The sequence below is a fragment of the Saimiri boliviensis genome, chromosome 3 (assembly GCF_048565385.1).
Source record: "Saimiri boliviensis isolate mSaiBol1 chromosome 3, mSaiBol1.pri, whole genome shotgun sequence".
NCBI classification, from domain to species: domain Eukaryota; kingdom Metazoa; phylum Chordata; class Mammalia; order Primates; family Cebidae; genus Saimiri; species Saimiri boliviensis.
The window spans coordinates 178,065,615-178,082,481 of record NC_133451.1 but is presented as its reverse complement, the minus strand read 5'-3'; the positions used below and the strand labels follow the sequence as shown (position 1 = coordinate 178,082,481).

The 16,867-nt window shown below is 39.3% G+C and overlaps 1 protein-coding gene across 5 annotated transcripts in view; it reads right to left on the bottom strand.

Moving 5' to 3' along the window:
- The window catches only part of CBR4 (carbonyl reductase 4), a 137,010-nt gene that overhangs the window by 67,581 nt on the left and 52,562 nt on the right, over positions 1-16,867 (bottom strand). The gene's annotated exons all lie outside the window — the stretch shown is intronic.

Below are 16,867 nucleotides of genomic sequence, written 5' to 3'. Positions count from 1 at the left end.
TTCTATTGCTGCCATAATCAATTAGCATACATTTCAAGGCTTCAAACGTCACTCATTTATTACTCACTGTTCTGTAATCAGCAGTTCAGGTAGGATGTAGCTGGCTTCTCTGTTCAGTATCTTAGCTAAAGTCATTGTATCAGCTGGACTGTGTTCTCATCTGGAGCTCAACATCCTCTTCCAAATTCAACTTTTTGTGATAACTTTTTGCAGCGGGAGAAGAGACATCTCATTTAGTCCAGCCAGGAGCTGCTCTCAGCTCCTAAAGGCCATCTGTATTCCTTGCCCTCTAGCCCCTCCATCTTCAGGGTCAGCAGTGAGAATCTTCTTCACCTCAGATCCCTCTCAGCCTTGCTCTTTCGTCAGAGGCCCAGTCCCTTTTAAATTACGTCAGGTCCATCCAGATAATCTCCCTTTCTTAAAGTCCCAAGACTTTGGGACCCTGAATTACATCTGCAAAGCCCTTCAAAGCAGCAGCTAGATTCACATTTGATTGGATGGTTGGGATATACACCAGAGGATGGGGATATTGAGGGCCATCTTAGAATTCTGCCTGCCACAGCAACGTACTGTAGGTATGCATGTAAATATATGCCAGTGGCGCACAAGGATAAAGTACAACAAGATGGTATAAATTAAAAGTGAGGGGGGAAGGGAAGGAAGAGTATAATAAATGGAACAAGATAAAATTACACTCACACCCATATTCATATATACATATAGCGTTAATAATACCTAGATAGTTACAGCAGACGGACAGCATACTTGGGCCTAGGCTTTCCTGCTACAGGAAAGAGAAAGCTGGTCATTTATGTAATTCACAGCCTCCATAAAGACATTTTATCTTTTACATAAGCAATCTAATGGAGCTTTGGGGATACCTTTGAATTAGACTAGAATTGTGTATTTCACATTGCCTTCCATACCCCATGACTTGCTATGTACAAGATTCATTATATATTTTAATGCTGAATTTGTCCTTGATGTTCCCTTTTATGAACATCTATAATGTGAAAATCCTCTTGGTTTGCTCAAAAGCTAGAACCTGTATCATAACATCAATTTCGTTTGTGACTCCTTTAAATTACGGAAATATGACTTCTGTATTATGGTGCTGAGGAACTTGAGTGTTGGAGTTGGCCAGCCAGAATTTGAATCCTAGCTCTTTTCATCATGTGTGACCCATAAGCAAGTTACTTTACCTTCCCAAGCCTCAATTTCCTTATTAGAAAAATGGAGATCAAAATGGCACCCCTCTCTTTGTACCGTTGTGATGATTACAGGGGATGATAATTTTGATATGGTACCAGCACACAGTAAGAGGTCAATAAATTTCAGCTATTATTTTAGTATAGTTGGAATCTAAAGTAAAATCATTTTAATTACAAAATGTGCAAACCCAACAAAATTGTGCAGATGGTTAAAATTTGTGAACTTGGATGGAAAAAAATTAGTAACCCCCAGCTGAAATTTAGAATTTTACTCAATTATGAATGTAGGCAACAAAACACAACAGTATAAAATACCTGGGACTTTCCTGGTATAAATTATGTTACAAATACTGAAATATCTTAAAATCTGTCTAAATTCAGCATTACCTCAAAATTATGGCAGAGATGAAGAAGGGCTGGGCAGTACTCTTCTGGAAAGGCTCACCTAGCATAAACCTGCTTGTCTCCCTTACTAGTGGAGGTATCTGGGTGTGAACAGTGAAGGCAAAGAATGGTAGAGAACAGTGCAGCTCTATCTGTCACAAACTGGTCTTACGTAGAAACTTCTGCTGAGTCTTTAACTCTTTTGCCTTTCTCTTCTTTCCTGAGACAGAGTCTTGCTTTGTTGCCGAAGCTGGAGTGCAGTGGCATTATCACACTTACTGCAGCCTTAAGCTCCTGGGCTCAAGTAATTGTCCTGCCTCAGCCTCCTGAGCAGCTGGGACAACAGCGTGCACTATGATGCTTGGCTAATTTTTTTATCTTTGTAGAGATGAGGTCTTGCTATGTTGCTCAGGCTGGGCTTGAACTCCTGGGGTCAATCAATCTGGGATCTAAATTACAAATAAGATGCTAATCTGTGGTTTCAAGCCCCAGTCCTCTTGAATAGTGATGCCTATCTGTCTGTGTCAGGACATAGGAAGCCCATGTCTAGTCTGGTGCCTTTAAACCAGGCCATCTCCACTTTTGAAAATGACTCACAAGTTGAGCTAGGTTTCTTTTAAAAACTAAGTTCAAAATCAGTGGTGACACCAGGACTTATTTATTTCTGGTTTTAGAGTTTCTAAGAGACCTAGTGGAAATTGCTATTATGAAGAGCATTACCCATGCTATTATGAAAAGATTAAGAAATGTAGGCCGGGCGCGGTGGCTCAAGCCTGTAATCCCAGCACTTTGGGAGGCCGAGGTGGGTGGATCACAAGGTCGAGAGATCGAGACCAACCTGGTCAACATGGTGAAACCCCGTCTCTACTAAAAATACAAAAAATTAGCTGGGCATGGTGGCGCGTGCCTGTAATCCCAGCTACTCAGGAGGCTGAGGCAGGAGAATTGCCTGAACCCAGGAGGCGGAGGTTGCGGTGAGCCGAGATCGCGCCATTGCACTCCAGCCTGGGTGACAAGAGCGAAACTCCGTCTCAAAAAAAAAGAAATGTAGCCAAAGGTAGGTGCCCAGCTTCGAGGAAAAGTTGGTTTTTTAGGGACCAGGAAGCATTAAAGGCACAGAAACTTTACATTTTGGGGTCACTTTGTTGAGTGGGTAAAGTGAGGGATTTGGTCTTGATATTTGGCTGCCTCTTCTGTGTGTGGGAGCTCAAAGCTAAAAATAACCCACTGCAGGTAAATTAGGAGGGCAAGTCTTGTTCTTCTGCGAAATGCTAACACGCTATCTGTATTCTGAGTGGGAGCCCAGATAATGTAAGCTGGTAAAAGACATTGGGAAAGTACCAAGAAATACCAAGCTTTTGGTTTGTAACCATTATGAAAAGTTTATGAACATGTCAAAGGAATGGATGAGTGATTTGTGAGGTCTTAACTAGCTATCCTATTTTCTTTCTTGTCTTGGTTCCTTTTCAGAATGCCAGGAGAATACATGCAGGGATCCCAGCTGATCACCCTCAATGCTCTTTCTCTGTCCTGCTGGGTAGATTTAGGTTTCCTTTTTTTAGGGCCTCAGTCTTCTGAGGCCTTTGATGGCTACCACCACTCACTCCATTGATATCTTCTACATCCTTGCCTTCACCTTGCTGAAGACCAGGAAGGGAGTTACATTTTGTCACCAGCTCTTCCTTTTCCTTGCTGTATACCCCACCAAACTAGATTAAAGTTAAAAAGAACCTATTGGAGGTAAACTGGGAGAAGCAAGTGTTGGATCTGGGCTGGCCCCTTTCCCATATAATTAGGTCCCTGGTGCTATGTTCCCATAGCACCCTATGCTTCCTCTTTCAGAATAATCCTTTTCCTTGTAATGCTCAGCATCTGTATCCTGCTTGACTACAAACTTGCTGAAGGTAGGAATTGTTTATTTTGGACTTTGCTGCCAGTCCTTAGAACAGTGTCTGGTACACAGTATGTTCTCAAATATTTGTTGCTGGAATAAATGAATGAATTTAAAAAAAAAATTATGGCAGAGTTACCAATAGATGTTGTAATTTAGAGGTATCTGTATTATTATAAGTTTGGTTTTTAATACTTTAATCAATACTTAATTTGTTTCCTCTGTATTTTATGCCTACATGAACATTATTTTGAGAAGGGATCCCAAAGATTTACTAGAAGGTCAAAAAAGCATATGGCACAAAAATTAAGAACCAGGACCTACAGAAACTTAAATATGTAGAAAAGGATTAAAATTTGAGGAAAGCCTAATTTCCTTTAATTTGATTAAATTATACAACAAAATATTACTTACTATTCAGAATTAAAGAAACGAATTTGGCTGGGTGGCTTGCACCCGTAATCCCAGCACTTTGGGAGGCTGAGGTGGGTGGATCACATGAGGTCAGGAGTTTGAGACCAACCTGCCCAACATGGCAAAACCTCATCTCTATTTAAAAAAAAATACAATAGAAATGGATTTACTTCTATCAGCATGGATAAATATGAAAAACAGCACTTGACAAGGAAAGGAAGTTACATAAGAGTGATGTCAGCACGATGGCTGACAAGAGATTCCTGGCATTCATCCCCCCAAGAAAGGACCAGGAAATGAACAGTTAACATTCAACAGAAGTGTCAAAGGAAGAGCACTGGAGTGCAAGTGGGGGAGTGGAGAGGTACCTGCAGTCACTCAGAAGTCCAGAAGGCAGCATGGAGACACCTTGTCTCTGCTGCCCCATGCCCTTGCACCCGCAAACCCTTACTTGCCTGAAGTCAGGAGGAGAAACTTTCCTTTGATGGGAAAAGGTAAGCAGAGCCCCATCTTTAGAGTGGGTCACAGCTAAAGAATCTGCCCCCGTTACCACTGCAAACACCTACAATCCTCACTACAGGAGAATTCCACAGTCCTCACGAGCCCTGAACCAGCTTCGGAGACCTGCTGTGGATTCACATTGCTGTGAATCTAATTCCTCCGGATTAGAAACAGAGATGTGTACTCTTGCCCCTCAGGGGCCTGCCCTGGGGCCCAGTAGCAAATGCACCTCTCCAGCGGCTCTGTGATCCCACCAAACCCACATGGGTGGCTGCAGTGCCACAACCCTGGCTGCTCAGAACCTGGGCCCAGGATTGGCTGGGACTCTAATCAGGCACAGCAGGGAAACCAACCATCACTGCCTATACTTCCAGCCAGAGAAACAGTCTGGCAATTCTCCCAAAGCATATATACCTACCCTTGAGCTGGCCATGCTAGGCCCCTGAGCCACTGAGCACATGATATGCCCTCAGGCCAGTAGAGCAACTACCTATCTATCTTCTAAGCCTGAAAAATAGCCCAACACCCACTACCTCCATAGATATGTCCCCAGGCCTACCCAGTGGACCTGTGCCTAGGCTAGCGCATAAGAAACAGTCCAGTGGGCCCAATCCCAGCATACATGCCCCTAGACCTTCCCAGCAGCCCTGTGCTGATGCCCAGGGCCTGAGAAACAGCTTGGCAGACTCACTTCCAGTAGACACGACCCTGGGCCAGCTGAGCAGTCATATGATCATGCCTAGGGTCTAAGAAAGAGCCCCATGGGCTCAACCCCCAAGGACACACCCCCTGGCTGGCTGAGAGGCACACCACTGTCCCAAGCACAAGAAACAGCCCAGTTGGCCCAGCTCTGGCAGACACACCCCCAAGCCAACTGAACATGCCTGCACCCAGGGCCTGAGAAACATCCCTGTGGCCCCAATCCCAGCAAGCAAGACCCCAAGTTGGTTGATACTGTGCACACACATGCCCCCAATTTGAGAAACAGTCCAGTGCATCCACCGCAGCAAAGCTGAACCACCACTGCTACACATCCTCACAGCCTAGGCCCCTGGGCACTTACAAACATCAGTAGAGTGGGTCACAGCTAAAGAATCTGCACAGACACTATAGTACTGCATCCACCTAGAACCAAAGCCAACATACCCCACCTAACCGACACTCCAAGATCCCCCCATACAAATAAGTCTTTCCCTACAAAACCTTCCATCAAATTGAAAGAGGTGACTGTTCTACCAGATGCATATAAATAACGTCAAGGAACACATCAAATGTGAAAAAGCAAGAAAGCATGATACCTCCAAAAGAACACAATCATGCTCCAGTAACACACCCTAATCATAAGGAAATATATGAAATGCCATAAAAGAATTGAAAATAATAATCTTAAGGAAGCTCAGTGAGATAAAAAGAATATAGCTAAATGGTTCAATGAAATCAGGAAAATAATTCATGATTTGAATGAGAAATTCAACAGAGATGGCATTTGAAAAAAAAAAAACAAATCTTAGAGTTGAAGAATGCAATGAATAAAATTTAAAAATGCTATCAAGAGCTTCAACAACAAATTAGACAAAGCAGGGGAAAGAATTTCTGAACTTGGAGGTAGGCCTTTTGAAATAACTCATGCAGACAAAAAAATAAAAATAAAGAGTGCCTACAGAATGAATGGAACACTGTTAAATGAACAAATATTTGCATTTTGGAATTCCAGATGGAAAAGAGAAAGAAAAAGATATAGAAAACATATTTAATGAAATAATAGCAAAAAAAAATTCTCAGTTTTGGGAAAGAGATGAACATCCAGATCTAAGAAGCTTAAAGTCCCCAAAAAGATTCAACCCAAACAGGTCCTCTCTGAGGCATATTATAGTGAAACTGTCAAAAGTCAAATACAAGGAATTCTAAAAACAGCAAGAGAAAAATGTCAAGTCACATACAAGGGAATACCCATTAGGCCAACAGCAGATATCTTAGGAGAAACCTTATAGGCTAGGGGGTGGATGGGGTGGGGGAGGAAGGAATAATATATTCAATGTACTAAAAGAAAAACCCTTACAGTAAAGAATATTGCTTTAATATTCTTTATCAAATATAAGCAAACCTATTCCTCAGAAATGGAAGAAAAATAAAGGCTTTTTCAGATAAGCAAAAACTAAGGGGAGACTACACTAGCCCTACAAAAAACTCAAGAGTTTTAGATCTGGAAGTGAAAGACAATAACCACCATGATGAAAACAAATGAAGTTATCAAATTCACTGGTAGAGCCGATACATGAAAGAGAAAGGAATCCAACCTTATCACTATAGAAAACCACTAAGCCACAAAAATAAACAATAAGGAGGATTAAAGAACAAGGAATATACAACCAGAAAACCATCAATAAAATGACAGGAGTAAGTCCTCACCTACCAACAAATAACCTTGAATGTAAACAGATTAAATTCCCCAATTAAAAGAGATTGAATGAATTTTTTTAAAAAAAAAAACATGCAACTATATGCTGCCAAATAAAAACCCACCTCACCTGTAAAAGACACACGAAGACTGAAAGTGAAGGGATGGAAAAAAAATCGTCAGTGCAAACAGAAACAAAAAGTAAGCAGGAGTAGCTATTCTTCTATCAGATAATATAGGCTATTTAAGTAACAAGTGATAAAGAGAGACAAAGAAGGACATTGTAATAAAGGTATCAATTCAGCAAGAAGCTATAACAATGGCAAATATATATGCACCCAACACTGGAGCACCAGATATATAAAGCAAATATTATTAGATCTAAAAAGAGAGCTAGACCTCAATAAAATAATAGTTGGGAACTTGAACACCCCACTTTCAGCATTGGACAGATCATATAGACAGAAAAGCAACAAAGAAACATTGCATTTAAACTGTACTATAGACTAAATGGACCTAACAGACAACTACAGAACGTTTCACCCAACAGTAATAGAATACACATTCTTTTTATCAGCACATGGAACATTCTACAAGAATGACCATATATTAGGACACAAAACAAGTCTCAAAAAAATTTTAAAAACTGAAATCATATCAAGTGTCTTATGTGACCACAATGGAATAAAACTGGAAATTAATAACAAGAATATTCAAAACTGTAAAAATACATGGAAATTAAACAACATCCTCCTGACTGACAATGGGTGAAGGAAGAAGTTAACAAGGAAATTTTTAAATTCCTTGAAACAAAAACAAAAACACAAAATACCAAACCCTATGTGATACAGCAAAAGCACAATTAAGAAGCAAGTTTACAGAAATAAATGCCTAGATCAAAAAAGTTAAAAGATTTCTAATAACCGAATGATTCATCTTAAGAATCTAGGGAAAAAACTGGGCATAGTGGTGCACACCTATAGTCCCAGCTACTCAGAAGTCTTGGGAAGGATTGCTCTGAGGCCAGGAGTTTGAGGCTACAGCACACTCTCATTGAGGCTGTGAAAAGGCACTGCACCCCAGCCGGGGCAACATGGCAAGACCTAGTATCTAAAACAAGTTTTAAACTAGAAAAATAAAAATTCCAAAAGCAAGCCAAACCCAAAATTAGTGGAAGGAAAGAAATAATAAAACTTAGAGCAGAATTAAACAAAATTGAGATTTTTAAAATATAAAAGATCAACAAAAAGTTGATTTTTTGAAAAGATAAACAATAAGCGATTAGTTAGACTAAGAATAAAGAGAGTAAACAAAATCAAAAACAAAAGGAGCTGTCACAACTGATACTAAAGAAATACACAGCATCATTAGAAACTATGATGAACAACCATATGCCAATAAATTTTAAAACCTAGAGGAAATGGATGAATTCCTGGATACATACAAGCTACCAAGACTGAACCAAAAAGAAACTACCTGAACAGATCAATAAAAAGCAATGATAACAAATCAGTAATAAAAAGCCTCCCAACAAGGAAAACACCAGGACTGGATGGCTTCTCAGCTAAATTCTACCAAACATTTTGAAAACAAACAAACAAAACAATACTACCAATTCTCAAACTATTCCAAAAAAACTGAAGAGAAGAGAATTCTTTCAAACTTACTTTACAAAGCGAGCATAATTTTGACACTGAAACCAGATAAGGACATAACAAAAAAAGAAAACTACAGACCAATATCCCTAATGAACACACATGCAAAAATCCTCAACATAATATTAGTAAACTGAATCTTCTAACATCACATCAAAAAGATCATACACCATGATCAAGTAGGATATATCTCACAAGGATACAAAGATGGTTCAACACATGCAAATCAGTAAACACGATACATCACATTGACAAAATGAAGGACATAAAACATGATCATCTCAACAGCATTTGGTGAAATTCAACCATCTTCATGATTTAAAAAATAAATAAATAAATAAATTTGGTATATAAGGAAAGTACCTCAATGCAATAAAGGCAAAATATCACAAACCCATAGCTAACATCAGACTGAATGTGAAGAAGCTCAAATATTTTCAAGACATAGCAGGATGAGGATGCTCACTCTCACCACTACAGTACTGGAAGTCCCGGCCAGAGCAATCAGGCAGGGGAAACAACAGGAATCCACATGGGAAAGGAAGAAATCAAACAGTCCCTGTTTGCAGACAAAATGATCTTATATATTGAAAAACATAAGGACTCTACCATAAAACTCTTAGAACTGGTAAATGGATCCAGTAAAGTTTCATGATACAAAATCAAGGTACAAAAATAAGCAGCATTTCTATACACAAACAACAAAGGAAGGGAGGGAGGGAGGGAGGGAGGGAGGGAGGGAGGGAGGGAGGGAAGGGAAGGAAGGAATTCTGTTTACAATAACTACCAAAAAAAACAAAATATCTAGGAATAAACTTAACCAAGGAGGTAAAAGATCTCGCTACAAGAAAAACTAAAACACTGATGAAAGAAACTGCAAAAAAATGCCCCAAAAAAAGTGGATACTCAATGTTTATGAACTAGAAAAATATTGTCAAAACGACCATACTACCCAAAGAAATCTACAAATTCTGTGTAACCCCTCTCAAAATATCAATGACATTTTTCATAGAAATAGAAAAAAAATCCTAAAATTCATGTACAACTACAAAAGACACCAAATTAGCAAAAGCAATCCTGAGCAAAAGGAACAAACTGAAGGTATTATACTATTAGACTTCAAAATATACTGCAAAGCTATAGTAACCAAAACACTATGGTACTGTCATTAAAAAAAGACACAAAGACCAATGGAACAGAATACAGAACCCAGAAATTAACCTACATATCTCCAGTCAGCTGATTTCTGACAAAGGCACCAAAAATATTCATTAGGAAAGAACAATCTCTTAAATAAATGGTGCTGGGAAATGTGGATATCCATATGCAGATGAATGAAACTAGATCCTCACCTCTCACTCTATATAAACATCAACTGAAAATGGATCAAATTCCACATCAAAATCCTAACTGAAAAAGGATTGCTGGGTTAAATTGAGTTTCTTGTTCTAGATCCTTGAGGAATCACCACACTGTCTTCCACAATGGCTGAACTAATTTACACTTCCACCAACAGTATAAAAGTGCTCCTATTTCTCCACAGCCTCGCCAGCATCTGTTGTTTCCTGACTTTTTAATGATGCCATTCTAAATGGCATGAGATGGTATCTCAATGTGGTTTTCATTTGCATTTTTCTAATGACCAGTGATGATGAGCTTTTTAAACATATGTTTATTGACCACATAAAAGTCTTCTTATAAGAAGTGCCTGTTCATATCCTTCAAGGATTATAAATCATTCTACTATAGAGACACATGCACACATATGTTTACTGCAATACTATTTACAATAGCAAAGACTTGGGGACCAACCCAAATGCCCGTCAACGATAGACTAAATAAAGAAAATGTGGCACATATACACCACGGAATATTATGCAGCCATAAAAAAGAATGAGTTTATGTCCTTTGCAGGGACAAGAATGAAGCTGGAAGCCATCAGTCTCAGCAAACTAACACAGGAACCGAAAACCAAACACCACATGTTCTTACTCACAAGTGGGAGTTGAACAATAAGAACATATGGACACAGGGAGGGGAACATCACACACTGGGGTCTGTCGGGGGTGGGAGGCAAGGGGTGAGAGAGCATTAGGACAACTACCTAATGCAAGACTTAAAACCTAGATGATGGGTTGATAGGTGCAGCAAACCACCATGGCACATGTATACCTATGTAACAAACCTGCATGTTCTGCACCCACAACTTAAATTCAAAAAAAAAGGAAGAGAAAAAGAAAAATTAAAATTCCTCATTCAAATCGTAATTGAAAAAAAATTATGGATCAAAGACTTAAACGTAAGACTCAAAATTACAAAACTCCTAGAAGAAAACACTGAGAAGATGCTTCAGGATATTGGTCTAGAAAAAGATTTTATGAATAAGACCTCAAAAGCACAGGAAACTGAAGTAAAAATAAATATCATTATATCAAACCAAAAGCTTGTACACAGCAAAGGAAACAATCAAAGGAGTGAACAGACAACCTACACAATGGAAGAAAACATGTGTAAACTGTTCATCTGACAGGGGATTAATGTCCAGAATATGCGAAGAATTCAAACATTTCCAACAGTAAAAATATTTTTTATTAAAAAATGGACAAATGATCTGAACAGATATTTCACAAAAGAAGACACAGAAATGGCTAAGAAATATATGAAAAAATTCTCAACATCCTAATCAGGGAAATGCAAATGAAAACCATAATATCATCTCATCCCAGTCAGAATGGCTATTAAGAAAAAGAAAAAATAGTAGTAAGTTCTGGCAAGAATGTAGAGAAACCGGAACTCACACACTGTTGGTGGGAATGTAAACTAGCACAGCCTCTATGGAGTACAGTATGGAGATTCCTCAAAAAACTACAAAGGGAACTACCATATGATTAAGCAATCCTACTAGTGGGCATTTATTCAAAAGAAAGGAAATCACTACATCAGAGATCTCTGCACCCTATTGATAATAGTGCCACCTAAAGGCCTGAAGGTCAAATTGCACAACCCAATACAAAGCCTGCTGACAAAGGGTACAGCACTGGAGAATGAGACAAGTTTTCTGAGACCTCTGCAAACCCAGCCCTGTAGGAGGTAGTGAGCCTGCTCATATGCCCAGGACATCACTACTACTACTGGCATTTGAGAAAGCCACCGCACAAAGGCTATCTATAACCAAGGAACTCATAAGTCCTTTCCACTGAAAGCACCCAGAAGCCAAGGCAAATGACCATACCCAACATTACAGTCCTGCTTGAAAAAGCATAACTCAGCCATTGGTAAGTTGAGCAGAGCTCTAAAAGGTCCCTCATAACCTTTAATATCATAACTATCAAAATATGCCAGGAGTAAACAACTTCAAGCCAAAGTACCAGGGAGAAGTTGAACATGTGAATGGGAGACTAAACCACCACCACAGGCCAGGTGCAGTGGCTCACACCTGTAATCCCAGCACTCTGGGAGGCTGAGGTGGGTAAATCACCTGAGGTCAGGAGTTCAAGACCAGCTTGGCCAACATGGTGAAAACCCATCTCTACTAAAAATACAAAAAAATTCCCATAGTGTCACACATCTGTGGTCCCAGCAACTCAGGAAGCCGAGGTTAGAGGATCACTTGAACTTAAGAGGTGGAGGCTGCAGTGAGCCAAGATTGCAACACTGCACTCCAGCCTGGGTAAAAGAGCAAGACTCTGTTTCAAAACAAAACAAAACAAATTTTACAAGAATTTTATGAGAATCTAATAGAAAGTATTGAACAGGGAGACTCTAAAAGATTTCAAGAAATTAAAAGCTAATAAATGCTTTTAGTAGTTTTTAAATTTATAAAATGTTGACATTCCCTTTTGAAAAAGTATCTTTATTATTTTAACAAACACTAAAATGCTTCTATTTTCATGAGTTCACTCATAAAGTTTTGAGTTTTCAGCTGAATGTAGTAGCTCACACCTGTCATCCCAGCACTTTCAGAGGACAAAATGGGAGGACAGCTTGAGGCCAGGAGTTTGGGAACAGCGAAGGCAATGCAGGAAGACTCCCATCTCTACTGAAAAAAAAAAAAAAAAGAAGAGCCAGGAGTGGGCATGGGGGTGCTGCCTGTAGTCCCAGCTATTCAGGAGGCTGCGGCAGGAGGACTGCTTGAGCCCAGGAGTTTGAAGTTACAATGAGCCATGATCACATCACTGCACTCCAGCCTGGGAGATGAAGTGAAACCCTGCCTCTAAAACAAAAACGAAAAAAAGGAAAGCAAAGGAAAGAAAAAGGTTTTATGAGTTTACTCTCAATCTTAGTCTTCCAACCTTATTTTTCTCATGAGATCTTAAGTTCCTCAACTACAAGGGATAGTTTAATAAGGAATTTAGACAACATACACATTTTCATAAACTGTATTTCTTCAAAAGAAAAGAACACAGAAGAATTTCATAGGAAAAAAGTGTCAAGAGATCATTCTTTTTGTGTTTGTAAAGAATTGGACAAGATGATGTTTAATGCCAACATGCCTCTAAAGTACAATGGAACTTATATTCCTATGTGGAATAGTTCTCAATTGTTTGCTTACTGACTCTCATAAACACAGCCTGTCAAGCAACTGAAGCCAGAGATATGAATCATAAACTTGGGCTGTTGAGAGCATGTGACATTTTTAAAATTCATATTCTGTTCGCTACATTAAAACTTAAAGAGTTTACCTACTTCACCAGAAATAACTGTATTAAACAATAACCACGCTTTCACTAAATTGCTTCTTTTGCAAAGTTTCAAGGTTAGCTCTCGTATACAGCAGTCCTCCAAGTATAATGCCCAGTCTATCAGAAACTTACTAGAAATGCAAATTCTTGAAACCTACCCAAACCTACTGAATCAGAAACTCTGAGAGTGGAGCCCAGCACTCTGAATTTTAACAAGCCCTCCAGATGACTCTAATACACACCAAAGCCTAAGACCACTGTCTTAGGAGGATAAGGTATCTTAATTCCTTCCCTGCTCAATTAATACTAAGGTCTGGATGTATCCATTGTATTCTCAAAGAACCTCAAAGCATCTCTGTAAAGTTAGTGATAAATAATCTTCCTGCAGGAAAGACAGTGGTATCTGCACATGGTTCTTTAGTTACTTGGTCAGAACAACAGATGAAGACAGTTTGTTCTCTGCTGATGAGACTATCTTCTGGGAGCCTTAGGAACTTTGTTTTTCTTGATCGCTGCATGAGTGGTTACTGCTTCAGCAGAAGCAGCCTCACTTGATTTGTTCAGACTCCCAAGTATGCTGGGTAGTATCACCAGAATCCTTCCCAATGTGGGAATGAGGATTACCTGATGGGAGAGGCAAAGCCTGTCTAAGGACATGCATTTGTCCCATAAAAATAATGTACTACCACAAAATACAAGTAAGTGCTAGAGAAACAGCCATTTAAATGGGACTGCTGGGATTTCCGGCTAAAGGTGGTACCTTGAGCCCTACTATGTCCCCAAACGAAACAACAAAACCTTCGAGAGTTCTGTGTTTGTTTTTTAAAGGCATAAATCCAAAAGAACAAGAAAGAAGAGGAGACGAATGCTAGAAGGCAGATGGGAGTTAGGCACTAACAACAGACCCAAAAAGCTGAATTTTGGCCAGAAATAGGAAAAAATGAAAAACAACCAAACTTCCATGACAGAATTCCCAAAAGATGATAAAATTAGTTGATTTTGGTCCTTCTGCAAGTCAACAGGAGGGCAGTGCTTAAAATAGCAATTAGACTTCTCTCATCCTCTCCTATACCTTGCATAGGAGACAGAACCTTAAAATACAAGCTTCCTTCGCTGAGATGCCACAATAGTTTATTACAGACTACCATGCTAACAACTGAGGAATAAAACGAAAGTTTACAGCTTTCTTCTCTCTTTGGGTTCCAGAATGCTGCTAGTTAGAAGGCTGGTGGTCAGGAATGTTGACAGTCAGCTTTCCAGGCAGGAGAGTCTTCCCTGGAAAATCTGAACAGCTCAAGAAAAAAATAGCTATAACATTGGTTCTCAAAGCGTAGTCCAGGAACCCCTAAGAGTCCCTCCTCTCAGAGCATGAGCAAGGTCGGATCTATTTGCAAAATAATACTGCAATGGCATTTGCCTGCTTTACTCTGATTCTCTCATAAGTTCACAGTGGAGTTTCCATATTGATACTGTAAGATATTAAAAGCAGAAATAATGTGGCTCCAATTGTCTTTTATTAAGCTGGACATTAAGATGATTCACAAAATGTAAAGTAATGTCACTCTTCCAATATTTTATTTATAGTCATTTTTCATAAAAAATATATTATCTATATTAGCATGTAATGGGTTTACTATTATTTTTGATGAATTAATATTTTTAAATTCAGTTTTCATTTCTATTATAGTAAATATTGACAGAGGTAACCCACATAAACAAAAGTTCTCTGTGGTCCTTAGTCATTTTTTAAGCATGCACAAGGGTCCTGAGCATAGGAGAACTGATGAGCTAAAGAGACTGACATCAGAGGTCCCGCCAGTTAGAAAGTCTGCCCACATATACCATCCCACAGTAAAGACCACTGCCATCAATCCCCAACTATGCACACAGAGCTTCCAATCTGCTTTTTAAAATTACTCTAAAACACAGATACAGAAAACCACATAAAACAAATATGAGTGACTTACTATAAAGCTAACAATCTTGAAATTATCATCTAGGTCAAGAAATAAAACTTTGCCAGACACCACAGAAGTTCCTCTACCTGCCCCATAGATATACAGGTTAGTCTTGCCCCTGTTAAGTTTTTTTAAATTGTGGTAAGATCTACAACATAAAAGTTACCATTTTAATCACTTTGAATGTACACTGTGGTTTGCCTGTTCTAAAATTTAATAAGTTTCCAGTCTCTTTTAGTCTGAAGACTCCTTCCATCACTTTCTTTATCTACTGATGAAAGCAGGCTGTCTGGGCCAGTAGAGTTCTGTACCCTGGATTTTGCTGATTGCCTACTCATGGGGCAATTTCATATGTTCCTCTGTCCTCAGTATTTCTTTTCTTTCTTTCCCCCAAAGATTACTGGGGTAACAGGTGGTGTTTGGTTACATGAGTAAGTTCTTTAGTGGTGATTTGTGAGATTTTGGTGCACCCATTACTGGAGCAGTATACGCTGCAACCTATTAGTCATCTTTTATTCCTCACTCCATTCCCACTCTTCCCCCCAAGTCCCTAAGTCCACTGTGTCATTCTTATGCCTTTGCAGCCTCATAGCTTAGCTCCCACCTGTCAGTGAGAACATAAGATGTTTGGTTTTCTGCTCCTGAATTACTTCACTTAGAATAATAGTCTCCAGTCTCATCAAGGTCACTGCATATGCCCAATAATTCATCCCTTTTTATGGCTGAGCAATATTCCATCATACATATATACCACAGTTTTGTTTTGTTTTTTTCTTAAGACAAAGTCTCGTTCTGTCACCAGGCTGGAATGCCAGTGGCATGATCTCGGCTCACTGCAACCTCCACCTCCCTGGTTCAGGGGATTCTCCTACCTCAGCCTCCTGAGTAGCTGGGACTACAGGTGCACGCCACCACGCCTGGCTAACTTTTGTACTTTCAGTAGAGATAGGGTTTCACCACATTAGCCAGGCTGGCCTCAAACTCCTGACCTTGTGATCCACCCACCTCAAAAAAAAAAATTGATTTTTGTATGTTAGCAATGAATAATTTCACATACCACAGAATATTCCCATACGTTAGTAAAAACAATTGGAAAAAAAAAGAATTGTCTCAGTATCTACAGAATATTATATTATGAACAAAAAAGAATGTCTAGACATTTTAGAGATGTTTTATCCAAAAGACTAAAGAGTCCATGAACAGGTTTCTACTGTGAATCTCTAAAAATGTAAAATTTAATGTGTGTTCTTCTCTAGGGGGAGAGTCCACAGTTTTCAGTTTCTAAATAAGACCCATGAGCTAAAATAGCTTTTAAAACACTATATTAAAAAAAAAAAAAAAAAAAAAGAGGCCAGGCAGGGTGGCTTACACCTGTAATCCCAGCAACTTGGGAGGTCGAGGAGGGCGGATCACCTGAGGTCGGGCGTTCAAGACCAGCCTGGCCAGCACAGTGAACTATGTCTCTACTAAAAATACAAAAATTAGTTGGGTGTGATAGCAGGCGCCTGTAATCCCAGCTACCAGGGAAGCTGAGACACGAGAATCACTTGAACCTGGGAGGTGGAGGTTGCAGTGAGCTGAGATCCTGCTACTGCACTCCAGCGTGGGCAAGAGAGTGAGACTCTCTCAAAAAGAAGAAGAAAAAAAAAACACTATATTAAAGAGTTAAATGTCTTTTTAAAAAAAGATGTAAACAATTAAAAATGAGGTAATCTCTGAAAGAGTAGAGCAATGAAAGAAAACACAAAGGAAAACCATTTTGCTAGGTATTTC